The sequence below is a fragment of the Camellia sinensis genome, chromosome 9, assembly GCF_055761805.1.
Source record: "Camellia sinensis isolate YWXY chromosome 9, ASM5576180v1, whole genome shotgun sequence".
NCBI classification, from domain to species: domain Eukaryota; kingdom Viridiplantae; phylum Streptophyta; class Magnoliopsida; order Ericales; family Theaceae; genus Camellia; species Camellia sinensis.
The window spans coordinates 99,234,833-99,249,963 of NC_138969.1; the positions used below are offsets into that span (position 1 = coordinate 99,234,833).

Consider the following 15,131-nt stretch of genomic DNA (forward strand, 5'->3'; position numbering starts at 1 on the left):
GGACCAATGTAAGTTGTGAAAACTTACGGAACTACCACGGGACTCCCAGTCTGAAAAGTAAGTCCAAAAAGCCACTTTTCTCACACTAAAGGTTGAAAATAGGCCATCGGGGGCCAAAGTCGTATAACAATCATGAGAAAGCCCTAGGAACCCATCAAACATCTTTGGAGGGACCAATGTAAGTTGTTGAAACTTACAGAACTAGCACGGGACTTCTGGTTTGAAAACTATGTCAAAAAATGCACTTTGTTCACACTTAAGCTTGAAAATAGGCCACTGGGGCCAAAATCATGTAATAGTCACGATAAGTCCCGGGAAACACCTCAAACACCTCAAGAGGGACCAATGTAAGTTGTGAAAACTTACGGAACTAGCACGAGACTCCTAGTTTGAAGACTAAATCCAACAAGGCACTTTTCTCCCACTTAAGCTTGAAAATAGGCCATCGGAGGGCCAAAATCGTGTAACAATCATAGGAAAGCCCCAGGAAGTAATCAAACACCTTGGAAGGGACCAATGTAAGTTGTGGAAACTTACGAAACCAGCACGACACTCCCAATTTGAAAACTAAGTCAAAAAATACACTTTTATCGCACGTAAGATTGAAAATAGGCCATCGGGGACCAAAATTGTGTAACAGTTACGAGAAGGCAGGGGAAATACCACAAACACCTCGAGAGGGACCAATGTAACTTGTGAAAACTTTCAGAACCAGCACAGAACTCCCGGTTTGAAAACTAAGTAAAAAAAGGCACTTTTTTTACACTTAAACTTGAAAATAAGCCATTGGGGGCCGAAATCCAGTAACAGTCACGAGAAGGCCCGGGGAAGATTACGCCAAACTTCGTTGAAAGGTCAACAACATATGTCCACTATATTTTCCAGAACTTGAGCCATCAATGATGCCGATAAGCTAAATGGGGATGATCTAGCTGGTGAAAAAGGGGTACTCTAAACAGTTGATGCGGCTTTTGTTCTTCTGCTTCGTGTGATCGGTGGCAAAGAAACTAACACTGGCTATCTTTAAACCAAATCTGTAGTCTTGCAAAGTCTACCAACACGAGTCCACAGAACTTGGTTATATTTGACTGTTCTGAAACTATGGTGCCCAACTACCTTGCAAAAATAAAACAAAACCCTTAATCAAATTTCAGCAGCATGCTGGTTCAATTGATCACTACTAAATCACACTAAAAAAATGAACTCAAACCCCACAAACTGAAATGCCTGAACCATTCATCTAAATCTGAGAATCCCCATACATTGCATATAACACATAGCAGGAAAGAGTACAAACACCCCTATGGAGGCTAGGGTTACCCTCTCCTAGCTTTGAATTGATCTAAGGCTTCACTATTCAAACAAGCGATATCATAAATCCTAGAAATGTGAGAGCATCCTGTCCTAATTTTGGAAGGTACTATAGCTCACTATATGCATAAGGTTAGCTCTACTCTAGGGGTTAATGTCAAGGTGACGCTACGAAAGAGTCCTTTGGGTAATAACCAATGAAGATCCCAGGAAATCAAAAGAGTCAATATAGCCTCTCATCGAAATCTGAGATCCTTAGATAGTAGAACTACCTTTTTGACAGATCTCAAAAAGTTATAACACAAGGGCTCTAAAGTAATGTAGAGATAGGTATAGTGTCACAAAAAGTTTGCCTACACTCCCACCAAAATCTGGGCAACACAGGAACTTTAAGTTCACCATTGCATGCAATGCAATGAATATATAATTGAAAATAAAATTCATATCATAGAAGTCGAGTCAAGGTTTCTTAATATCCCCAATGGAGTCACCAAAAACTGTCACATGCCCGAGGGTTACCCATGGGCGTTAAACAGTTCGGGCCCTCTGTTTATTTGATCTAGTCTCACGAGTGCAATGTGAAACATAGATGAGAGTCCAGATTTGGCAACTTTTATAGAAAATCCATTTTATTGCAAAACCATTGCCATAAATGGACTGCATCACCAGATCTTAGAGTCATTTTGGGAAAATTAGAAAACCAGTGACTCATGCCAAGGTCATTGTTCCTCGTAACCAAAGATGCTTCGCTCAGAACCTTAGGTATGAGAGAGGAAGGTTATTAATTGAGCATCCCCGCTCACCCGATTAAAGATCAGCTTCTACTAAACGATGATATGAGTTTTATTAACTTTATATGTTTATATTCAGATTATAAAATAAATCTTAAAAGTTACTATGTGAAGCATACAAATATAGACTATTCCATTCATTTTGGAACAATGTGATTTCATATGTTTTGAAAGAGTTTTGAAAATGTACAACTAAAAGAAATTGAGTTTACAATCATGAAAATCAACATCATTCCAAATTAAGCGACATAACCTTATCCATCGGCATTCATATAATTATATCAAGTAAGCAAGTAGCCATATGGTAAGATGCTTAAACATAGTACACAAAACACACACAAGCGGGATGCTAAAGCATGAAAAACTTACATATTTACCGATGTCCCGCAAACAGCTACAAAACAACATTAGAAAACTATACATGATCGTATATACCCAATTCTAATGCAATTCACTCATGAAATGCAACTAAAGATTTAACTTCTAAGATATGACATGTGAATCATCTCAAGAATATGAGGTAGCGCACATAATCACATAAGAATTGATTAAAACCACAAATGCAAACTTAGCTGAATTAAGGTGCATGAAACATGGATACAAAACATGGATATGATTAAAAAAAATATGATGCTTATGCACAAATAAGGATAGCAAGTAAAAGAATAGGATAGAAAGAAGCGGGGCAGAGAATTATTACAACACTTGAAAGAATACTTACAAACCAAATTAGAGAGGGAGAAGGAAAATATTACAACAAAATAAAAACCTCACAAAACACTCAAATAAAATAAAAAAAACAAAATAGAAGTTTCATGCGTCTTGAAAACCACCGAAAATTGGTCAACATCGGAAGATTACGCCGTTTTATCAAAAAGAAGTTAACCGTTTGGCCTAGGCTTAGCAAAACTTGTCTTGTTGCAATACCGAGAAAAGAACAAACAAGAAATATGCATGCAACTCAACTAACCACTTCCAGTTAGCTTACAACAAAACTAATATACAACTTAAAATAAGAAAATGATTATAAGATTGAAAGTGCAAGAAAATGAAAGAATTGAAAACTAACCGCTTCCAGTTAGATTACAACAAAACAATATGAAACAAGAGCAAGGAAATAAATATGAGCTAAACTAACTACTTAGATTACAACAAAACACTATGAAATAAAAAGTAAGAAAATAAATATGAGCTAAACTAACCACTTGGATGACAACAAAACGCTTTAAAATATGAAGTAAGAAAATAAATATGAACTAAACTAACCACTTTCAATTAGATTATAACAAAATACTATGAAATCGAAAGTAAGAAAATAATTATGAAATAGAAAATATAAAGAAAATGAAAGACTTGAAATTCACCTTCCAGAGAAAGATTGAACTTCTCGATTTCCAAACTTCATCTTGATCACCCTCAATGTTGTGAATTTTGATCTCAATCCTCAATTCAAGAGCTTGGAATTTGAGCTTAGAATAATGTTTTGGACAAGTGTATGATCATTGTTTAATCTTCTTCAACTTAGCAAGACTACTCTCACTTTGGTCAAAGCTTTAGGACTTGGTTCTTGAGTGGTGTTTGCAAGGAAATATGAGATGTATAGAGGCTTTATAACTTCACTAATTTGGAAAGACAACTCTCTTGCTTTCAAGGATTTTTTTTTTCTCTCAAATTCTAACTCAAATTTAGTACTCTCTCTACACTTCTCTTCTAATTCATCTCCTCAAACTCAAGACTATAGCTCTCATTATATAGGCAATGCTAGTGGAGCAATGGTGGAAGACAAAGTGGATCATTTAGAGAAGATAATGGAGCTAATGGGGCACTAAAATGGAGCATTATCCTCGTTGGCTCAAGCACTAGTCAATGGAGAATGAGTAAGCATGCATTTGGTGCAAAAATAGGTAAGAAATAACATCACAAAGTGCCCCACACAGTAAAAAAAACTCGCCCAATGTGAATAGGTCGCGACTGTAGTAAGGCAAGTTGCACCCGCGATCACATTGGTCGTGCCCGCGATGGTGCTACTGGTTGACCGGCTAGGGTGGATTTTGTCCCTTTTTGCTCCGGTTCGGTCTTGTTTCGCTCCGGTTTGGTCCCATTTCACTCCGGGTGTCCCACAAGGCTTAAACACTTGGCCAATATAGGCTTAGGGTTTGGAATAAAGCTCAAATTCCAAGCTCTCTTACTAATAATTTTGTGAGAAACACATTCTGATTGTTATCATCGGGTAATAAAAAGAAAGTGCCCAAGTCTTAGGGCCGGTCAAAATGGGGTGTCTACAATATTATGTGAATTTTTTTTTTCCCGTGACTAATTTTTACTATTTTTATAACTATTTATAAAATTGAAATATGCTGTGCGATTAATTTTTTTTAAACTAGTTTTAAGTTTGAAACGTAAATTGTTTGGTTGAATTTTTAAATTGTCTTTTATTTTTTTTAAAAAAAAAATTAAAAGTAGCTTGATAAAAGATATCGTTTTCATTTTCATATGATTCTATTTTTGTTTTTAACAAAAATAATATTTGTATGTTTGAATAATATTTTTATATTAATTGTATAATTTGAGTTAATATTTTTATTAGTCTCTATGTTTTTTCTTTGCAGATAAAATAATATTTTTTATTTAAAAATTAATTTTAAAAAATATAATATAAAATATTAGAAATATTTTTGTTATATCTTTTTCATTTATAAATAACTCAGATGTATATATATTTTTTAAAGTACTTTGTAGGGTGCAAGTCCATTATGTGTGGGGGGTACATGTTCATTATGTGTAGGTGCAAGTTTAGTATGTGTGGTGTCTAAGTTAAACCTATGTAGTGGTGTAAGTCTAGTCTGTGTTAGCATGCAAGTCGAATCTATGTGAGGGTGCAAGTTTACTCTATGTGGTGTGCAAGTCAAATCTTTGTAGTTGTGCAAGTCTAGTTTGTGTTGGTGTGCAAGTCAAATCTATATAGGGGTGCAAGCTTAGTCTGTGTAAGGTGCAATTAAATCTATGAAGGGTGCAAGTTGAATTTGTGTAAGGGTGCAAATCTAATCTGTGTGGGGCGCATGTTTAAGCCTCGTTTGGGAACAGGCTTTTTTAGTAATTTTTTGACTTTTTAGCTAAAATATGATATATAAAAAACTAGTATGTTTGGGATGATTTTTTGATTTTTTTACGAAAAGATATGCAATAAGTAGAGAGAAAAAGGGAATCTTTGATTTTTGGTATAAGTTGTTGGTTTTTTGATTTTTTTAGTGACTTTTTTGGCTTTTTGACTAAAATCACCACTTGCCAAACGAGACCTTAGTCTATGTAGGGATGCATATTCAGTATGTGTAGGGTGTGCAAGTCAAATCTGTGTAGTAATGCAAGTCTAGTCTGTGTTGGCGTGTATGTTGAATCTGTGTAGAGGTAAAAGTTTAGTTAGTGTGAAGTGCAAGTTTAATTTGTGAGGGGTGTAAGTTGAATCTGTGTAGGAATGCAAGTCTAATCTATATAGGACACGAGTTTAATCTATGTAAGGTGTGTGGTGCAAGTCTAATGTGTAGGGATACAAGTCTAGTCTATTTGAAGTGTAAGTTTAGTTTGTGTGGGTGCAAGTCTTACTTTGTGTGTGGGATCAAACATGGCCCCTATTTTTTTTGTTATATTATTATTTTGGTTTGAGTTATTATTTGCGTGGTTTGAATTAATATATTTTTATTTACATTTGTATTATTCTAAACATTTTCTCCTACCAATATATATATATATATATTAATTAGAAAAGTAATTTATTATTTATATTAACTTAAGTCATACAAATTATTTTAATTCTATAAATTTTTATATATTTTAGATTATTAATTTAAATTTTTATTAAATATGTGAAATATTAGTTGCATTTTAAAATTTTAAACATATTTTTAGAACAACATCAATTTTATAAAAATAGAATTTGTATATTAAATATTAAATATATTTTAATAAAATAAAATAAATTTAAAATATAAAGATAATTTTTTTTTATTTTTGTTTTTTTTATTAAAAGAATGAGGTGAGTGTATGTGTGCTGGGATAGAACTAGGAGAAGATTATGAGGGGTCATGACCCCTCTGTCTCTATGAAAATTTTATTTTCCGTAATACTTCTAAATATATATATATATATATATGTGTGTATTATTTTATAAATAAAACATCATCTTAGTATAAAAGATATATACTTCATCCTTGTCTCATCTTTTATTCTTTGTTATTTTTCTAGAAAAAAATTTATTCATTCTATTAGAGATTGTTTATATGATATTTAAATTTTTTTATGTGTATATATATAATTTATATATCATATTGTACATATATGTGTATTTGTCTATGCGGTAAAAAAATATTATTTATCTTTTAACCCCTGTAGTAATAAAATCCTAATTTCATCTCTGTATGTGAGAGAGAGAGAGAGAGAGAGAGAGAGAGAGAGAGAGTATGTGCAAGGCATATTAGTGAGTGTAAGAGTTAAGGGTAAAATCCATTTAGTTTAATTTTATAATTATGATTTAAGTGTGAAATTGTGATTTTAAGTGTGGAGTTGTGAGTTCAATTGTAAAAAAATAAAAATTTATTTGGTTATGAGTTTTGAAAATATTTTTGAGTTTTTGAATTTTGAATTTTGAAAAGAATTTTGAGTTTTGAAAAGAGTTTTAAGTTGTATTTTGAGTTTTAAGTTTTTGAATTTTGAAATTTTTGAAATTTATTTCTTTTAAATATTTAAAAACGTTTAAGAAAAATTTATTTTTCATTTTAAATATTTTATTTCATTTTTGTAAATTTTTTAAATTCAAAACACAACTCCACACTCAAATCATAAGCAAACACGTAACTTCAAACTCAATTTAAAAACTATTTTCAAAACTCATAACCAAACACATAACTCAAAACTCAATTCAAAATTTTTTTAATCAAAATATATTTTTTATTTTTTTATTTTATTGAAAAATATTTTTTGTTATTTTTTTAAGTATTGGCCAAATAATTTGTTATGGTTTAGATATAGGGAAAATTGGTCTAAGGTCCCTTTCCCAATTTTAGTAATGGAAGAGATCCACAATATTATATTATGATGTCTAAGGTCCCTCAACTTCCACACCAATATGTCATAGAGAAAATTAACTCTCTCAAGTCAATCTTTATGTCGAAGTGACACTCGACCTCCAAGACAATGACACGATCGTACTCCACAGTGTGGAACCGAGAACGATCCTCAACATCGACCGAGAGTTTGCCTTCTTCGGAGGAGCGGACACTCTGCCCGCGTCGGTGTCGGAGTCGGTGTCAGCGTCGGCGTCGGCTTCCGCCTCTGGTTCGCGGTCTCTGACAATGAGGCGGAGTTCGTCGAATCGTCTCCTTCAATTCTCGCAAGAGTTGAAGCAGAGGCGGTTGCAAAACCGAAGCATTTCTCTCAGGAGTTGAAGGCGGAGCTGAAACGGTTCTCGTGGAGTCACGGTCATGCGTCGTGTTCAGCGATTCAAAACGTTCTCGTAGTAGGAGGTAGCAACGGTCTGGACTCTGCTTTGGCCGTTCGAGCTCTCCATCAACAGAGAGCTCGTCTCGATCGCACCCGTTCTGGTGCCAAAAAAGCTCTAAAATGACTCAGATTCATCAGCAGTAGCAAAAACAACAGCGTTGATGGATGGAACGAAGTTCAGAACAACTTCAACAAGCTTGCCAAGGACGGTTATCTCTATCGTGCCGATTTCGAACAATGCATAGGTCATAAAACTCTTTCCAATTACAATGGTGCAATTTCAATGCGTGTTTAAACCTTTTCAATCTCAATTTTTATCATTTTCTGGTTGTAGGACTGAGAGATAATTCAAAGGAATTTGCGTTGGAATTGTTCGATGTTCTGAGCAGATGACGAAGGTTAAATGTTGACAAGATCAGCAGAGATGAGCTTTACGAGTATTGGTCTCAAATCACTGATCAGAGCTTCGATTCTCGACTCCAGATCTTCTTCGACATGTATGCATTATTATTTTTTTCTTTTCAAAAAAATTAATTGATTTATTCTCTGATTTAAATAAATTTCTCTAGGTTATAAAGGGAAATTTCTTTGGTTTTGAGAAAATTTCTCTGGGTTGAAGTGAGTCTAGAGAAATTCTTTCCTAATCCATAGAAATTCTCTGGATTTCTCTAGTTTAAACTCAATTTGTTTAATTTTCTTTGCCTTTAATTGAGTAAAATTGGTGAAATGTATTTATACTATTTGTTTGTTTGTTTTGTTTGTTTGGTATACTCAGCGAAATTTACTGAGACAACTCAGTGAAATTTCAATAAAACAAACTCAGATAAATTTGTTCTCTGGAGAGAAATTCTCTCAGAGGTCCAGAGAAATTCTCATCTAGAATTTCTCTGGAGAGAAATTTCTCTAGAGCAATTTTATCTGTGATGTGAATTTTTTCTGGACCAACTTGAAGGACCTTAGACATTATGAAAATATTTGATTTCCTTTATACTATAAAATTTTAATACGATGGACCTTAAAAAAAAAACCCTTTAGATATATATGGCCATCCAAATTTTTTTGAAATTAAAAAAATTAAATATTTTAAAATATAAAATCATGATTTTAAAACATAAAATAAAAAAATATTTTTTTAAATTTTTCTTTAAATAAAGTTTTAAAAAGAGTTTAGTTATAAATTCTGAAAAGAATTTTAAATTAAATTTTGAGTGGTATGTTTAGTTCCACATTTGGAAGAATTTTAATTTTTTTTTATTAGAATTACAATTTCAAAAGACTTTAGTTATTAGAATTTTTATTAGAATTTCAAGGGGTGTGTTTGGACAACGGCTATATACACCACCGCCCCCACCCAACGGTGCATTTCTCTCACAAAATTGCAACGGGGACAAATGTTCCCTTACATCTTTTTATCCTCCTCTCTCTCTCTCTCTGTGTGTCAAAAAATCTTGAACGAGACTGTGAGCAGTGGTGACTGTGAGGAAGAAGCACAAGGAAGGCTTGAAGGAGGCACTTGTAAAACGTTTGGATGCTCTCACCGACAAGATCGGAAGGAATGTTGTGTTGCAGCTTGTTAGCACCGATATGGATCCAAGTATGCCCCCATTCTCTCTCTCTCTCTCTCTCTCTCTCTCTCTTAAAAAATCTTGTCAATTTTTATTTTCCCCCAAACTAACAATTTTCTAGGAAAAAAATAAAAAAAAAAATGTTCAGAAATTAAATTATGAGAGCCAAAATCATTATCGGTGTTTTGATCATGAATTATATATATATATATATATATTTGTAGTATCAAGAATTTTTATTTTTTATTTTTTTTGTTTGTGAAATTATTACACACCTTTCAATCCAACCAATAATGATTGATCTGATGTTTTATTTTCTTTCCTCTTTTCTGGGTTGATCTGATTATGTGTCTTTACTACAATAACAATATGAATTTTACTGAATTGGTTTTTTTTGTGATTGATGATGATGAAGAAACGACTTTGATGATGATGAGCAGTACCGTGAGAACCCCTCCTCCTCCTCCTCCTCCTTAAGCCGTCGGGCCAGTTTGGTTGAGAGGAAATCGCTTCTTCCTGCTGTGGCGGCATCCACCCGGATGTCGTCTGCGCTGATTCGGCGGCTGGGGATTGGGAGGTCACGGCTCAGGTCCAGGGATTTCAAGAACATGTCCATTTTCGCCACAATTGACAAGGTTAGTAATTTTACATACATAATATGTGCTATATATTTACATATATACATATTAATTGTGCCAAATTTAGTTGTTTGAATTCTCAACTTGTATCTGTGGAATTTGTGTGAAATTCTCGTAGAACATTCTGGTAATCTCGTAAATTCCCAACTCTGAAATTGATTGCACTGTGGTTTCCTTTTCATTGATTTTTTTTTTTTTTTTTTTTTCTTTCTTTCTTTGTGTCTGAAGGCAGTTTGCAAGTAGCTTTTATCTATGTCTTGGCTGTTTAATTATCAGTGTTAAGTATTTAAGAGCTTGTTTAGTACATGATGTACATCGAATTCTGTTCTTTTATTTTTTTAGCAAGAGAAAAAAAGCTTGAGATATATATTGCATGAGAAGAAGAACATGCTTTGTCCTCTTTTTGATAACGAAGTCTATTTATTTCATCCATGAAAGCCATTGACTTCCATTCTTAAATGAATGATCAAGTTATGTTGGCTTTTATTAGTGGGAGTTTTCAGAGGCCAACTGTTAATGGTGGACTGTGGAAGCATATGTGCCTTTGTTACTGATCTGTCTGATGTAACTCATGCTGTATTTCCATTTGCATATGAAGTTGGCAACTAAGATGTAGTGACTTGTGACTCCTCATCCTTGTGTTGTTTCGTAAATAATCCCACATTTGGTACTGCAAAAGTTGCTCAGAATAGCTAATCTCACGCGAGCCCTTTACCTACATATGAGGGATTATTTTGTCCTAGGGGTGGGACAGTTAAACCGGGGATAACTCTTTTGCATGTGAATGACTAAAATGCTTTTGCCTGGCTTACACATTCGGGGGTATCTTATCTGCCTAATCCAAACCGAAATCAAACATAGCCGGTGTAAAGTGGTGACTGTGCTCCTTTTTTTTGGCACCTTTCTAATATATTTACTTGTCAAAAAAAAAAAAGAGGAAAGAAGAAAGAGGAAGAAAGAAATGGGCCGGAGTCTTCAGTGATTTGTTTTTGGTGATGCATCTAGGAGCACAACAGGAGAATCTTTAATGGAAGTGTAGTTTTTATTTTGGAGTCGAAACATTTGATATTGAGCCCTTTTTTGGATTACTATTAGGAATCTCTCTCTCTCTCTCTCTCTCTTTTTGATAAATACTATTAGGAATCTCTTTCTTTTGTTTATTGATTGATTTGTCGAAAGAATTTAGCTTATGGGTTGATGTATAGTTTGGCTTTTTTCCCTCTTATGTAATTTTTGCCCGGGATTTCTCCTTGTGTCTCATTCTAGATTTTATCTACCAGGAAGAGGAAAATTCTCCTTCATTATTCCCCTTTGAGATACAACATGAACAAAATAAAGTTGGTTGTCTTAAGGCTGGTCATGTTGAATTCTCAGACTATTTAATCTTGGATTAGAAAACTTAGGCTGTCATTGATTTAGTAGTACTGGAGGGCCAACATCAATCATTATATTCTCCTATGTGTTGGAGGGCTAACAAGAACTTGAATCAAATGGAAATTGATTGGATGGGATTTTGGTGTGTTGAGAAGTTGATGTACAAATGCCTAGGAGGACTAGCTCCAACCTTCAAAATCACAATTGAAGAAATAATACCTATTGGGAGCAAATATCAATCATTTTATTCCTGCTTTGTGTCTGCTTAGCAAAATCATAGAAGAAATAATAATACATATTGGGAGCAACTAGAATGGAAAGAACCCTCCTTGTGTGACTTGACTGCTTAGCAAAATCATAGAAGAAAAAATACATATGAAAGCAAGTCAAATCCAAACAAAAGTATAAAGAAAAATCTTAGTCGCAATATATCCAATTTTTTATAGGAAAACTTTTGACTTGAAGGATAGCTAAGTGACAAGCTTGAAAGAAAAAATCTTCCATTGTATGAAAATTGTGAGTTTTCAATCAACTTTGTTTCCATCTATTAAAAAGCTGATATCTCAAGTGAAAGCAGACACCCAATCTATTAAAAAACTCAGATCTCAAGTGGAAGCAGACACCCAATCTCTAGGGATTTTCATGGCTCGAGCAGTGGCCAACGATTTTGCAAAGTCTAAGGTGGTTTTAACTTGGATTTTGGATGGGATTGGTCTTCAAGTCATCTCATTTATAAATACTCGTTCCATCCCCAACTGTTTATCAATTTTCAGCATTCATGCCTTTTAGTAGGGTCAATAAATAATGTATTTTTTTCCCTACAAATTAAAAGAAAGAATAAATAAAAAAACATAGATGATTTTTTTGGGATGTTTGGAATAGTTAAAATGGACCAGCAATTTCGTACTGGAGGAGAATTAAACTAGTTGTAACCAAAATAAAATTTTCAAATAAGAGAAGCATCCATATTCACTTGCACTATCAATTGATTAATATGCGTTTTACATCACTTTAATACATTTCAAGTTTGTTTTGGTGATTTCCTGGTCAATGGTGGATCGCGTTTAATTTGTGGTGAATTCATAGAGTATCGTGGATGCTTGATACTCTACCAACCATTCAGGAACAAACATCGCCGATTTCCAGTGGTATAAGAAACACGCTAGCAAGTTTTAGGATTCAACACCTAAGGCACATGAACTGGGTTAGGGTTGGATTGTTTTTATTTTTTTTTTCCCCTTACTAATGGTGAATTGGTTGGCTACGGGATCCTATGGTTTTTGTCCGTTTTGATTTTCGACAGGAAGAAGAAGGGAAAAAAAAAAGAAAAAGGGAATCCTTTTGTGTGTCTAATTGATTATTATATTGATTGCAGAATTGATTGGCATAAAGCAAATTCGTACTGGTTTAATTGAATAAAATGAACAATTCATAATCTCTGTCATGTTATGTTATCAATCCTAAGCAATTTCTTTTCCATTTTGAGGGCTAAATCTCCTCTAGACCTTATTCAAGTGCCAAACAACATTTTAAGTGTGAAGCATTAGCACTTTATCTGAATCACTAGATCTTTAGCATTGTCAAATTAATTTTTTATTTGAAAAGTTACTGCAATAGTCGTTTGACCAAAAGATGTGAAATAAAACCCTGTTTATAGATGAAGGCTTATTAGGGTTATATTTTAAGCCTGGCTAAGAAAGATTTATACAAGTCAACTAAAATTTGGGATATACGTAGATCATGGGATATACGTAGATTTTGTTCCCTAGGAATGGCACTATATAGTTACCAAAAAGCATGACATTTTGCATTTCAACTGCAGGAAACTTTCACCAGAGTAAATGTTCCCATAGAGTGGTTGCGATGATTTTTTCCACGCCGAAGCATGGCTGGTATTAAGGGCGATACATGTTAGATTAGCACAATGTAAGAATGGAGTTAATAATAAAGACTTCCTTTAGGAAAAACTGAACCTAGGTGTTGGTCAGCATGCAAATGGAAGCCTGTATACACTCACAAGACTTTAATCCTAAAGTATCAAAATTGATAAGACCTAAAGCATGACATTTTGCATTTCAACTGCAGGAAACTTTCACCAGAGTAAATGTTCCCATAGAGTGGTTGCGATGATTTTTTCCACGCCGAAGCATGGCTGGTATTAAGGGCGATACATGTTAGATTAGCACAATGTAAGAATGGAGTTAATAATAAAGACTTCCTTTAGGAAAAACTGAACCTAGGTGTTGGTCAGCATGCAAATGGAAGGCTGTATACACTCACAAGACTTTAATCCTAAAGTATCAAAATTGATAAGACCTAAAGCATGACATTTTGCATTTCAACTGCAGGAAACTTTCACCAGAGTAAATGTTCCCATAGAGTGGTTGCGATGATTTTTTCCACGCCGAAGCATGGCTGGTATTAAGGGCGATATATGTTAGATTAGCACAATGTAAGAATGGAGTTAATAATAAAGACTTCCTTTAGGAAAAACTGAACCTAGGTGTTGGTCAGCATGCAAACGGAAGGCTGTATACACTCACAAGACTTTAATCCTAAAGTATCAAAATTGATAAGACTTAAAGCACATACCTACTACAAGTGTTTTGGGAAGGGTGAGATTAGAAATCAGACAGAAAATTCATTTTACTTTTTTGGTTAGGTAAAATTCATTTTACTTATAGTTAAAAGAGATTGAAATTTTGAAAGTACACGTTTTCTTTTGATTTGTATCGTTATCGTTGTCATAATGATTGCACCAGCATGTGACTGTCATTACATTAGATAGCAAGATTGGCTGTGGTACGCCATCACTGCCACCACTCCATCACCATCATGATTTCAACAACTATTGGAATAGTTTCTATTTACACCTTGAGATTCATTAAATTATTGTGAACTATAGCAGTTCAATGTCAACTTAATGTTTAACTGTGAATTGCCTCTATTTATTTCTTCATTTTATTGATTACTATTATTAGTTTTTTTTTTTTTTTTTTTTTGATTTTTTCTTTTCATGTAGACATAGTGTAAAACAGTTGACAGGGCTTCAAAGGTCTTCTTGGAGATGCTTTACAACCGGCACAAGCGCTTGACAAATGATATTGCTTAGTCCATGCTATTTCACACTGTGGAAATTTTTATCTGACTTGGGGTGTTGGGAAGGAAGGTTTGGCCCTTGTGCACTACTAGCGTCTAACTTATATTTACTTATTCTTGTATATGTATTTTATTACCACAACAAAATAATTGTTGTATTTTGTGTCATACAAATTAAGTTTTTTGCCCTCAAAGTTGTCTTTTATGGAGCTGTGTGATTTAAATTGGTAATCTAATTTTCCCATTATGATTTATAAAATCCAGTAAACATTTTACTGTGGAAATTTTTATCTGACCTGGCGTGTGGTGGAAGGAAAGCTTGGTCCTTGTGCACTTCTAGCATCCAACTTATATTTACTATTCTTGTATAGGTATTTTTATCACCACAACGAAATAATTGTTGTATTTTGTGTCATATAAATTAAGTTCTGCCCTTAAAGTTGTCTTTTATGGAGCTATGTGTGACTTTAATTTGATTATCCACTTTTCCTATTCTGAATTATAAAATCCAGTAAACATTTTGTTGTTGGTAAGCAATATTGATCTTGTGACAACCCTGTTAATCATTGGTTTTGAATGTTATTTAAGTGCTTTGTGTGAATTTGAATGCTTATTATGTGTTTAATGTGATTTTTAGGTTCATATCTGTTAACCGTAGGAATATCTATTGTGATTTCGGTTATAATCTGAAATTGAAGGCCTTAATGATGTCAGAAGTTTGATAAAATTTGATTAAGATTAAATCAATTAAATTAAGCCTTGATTAATTAGTCTTAAGCTCTATTTAACTAACTTGATCCCTAATTAAGGCCCTAAGCTAAACTATGAGAAATGTTAATTAATCTCATTTAGACACAAAA

The 15,131-nt window shown here is 33.6% G+C and overlaps 1 long non-coding RNA gene across 2 annotated transcripts; it reads left to right on the forward strand.

Annotated features, from left to right (window-relative positions):
- Nucleotides 1-8,951: 8,951 nt before the first annotated feature.
- Nucleotides 8,952-14,721, forward strand: LOC114311705 (uncharacterized). Of its 2 annotated transcripts, XR_014340130.1 has the most exons (4): nucleotides 8,952-9,189; nucleotides 9,576-9,795; nucleotides 14,195-14,341; nucleotides 14,536-14,721. It is a non-coding gene; the product is annotated as an uncharacterized LOC114311705 (long non-coding RNA). The 2 variants fall into 2 exon arrangements; XR_003646582.2 differs by having other exon boundaries at nucleotides 14,195-14,555.
- Nucleotides 14,722-15,131: the final 410 nt, after the last annotated feature.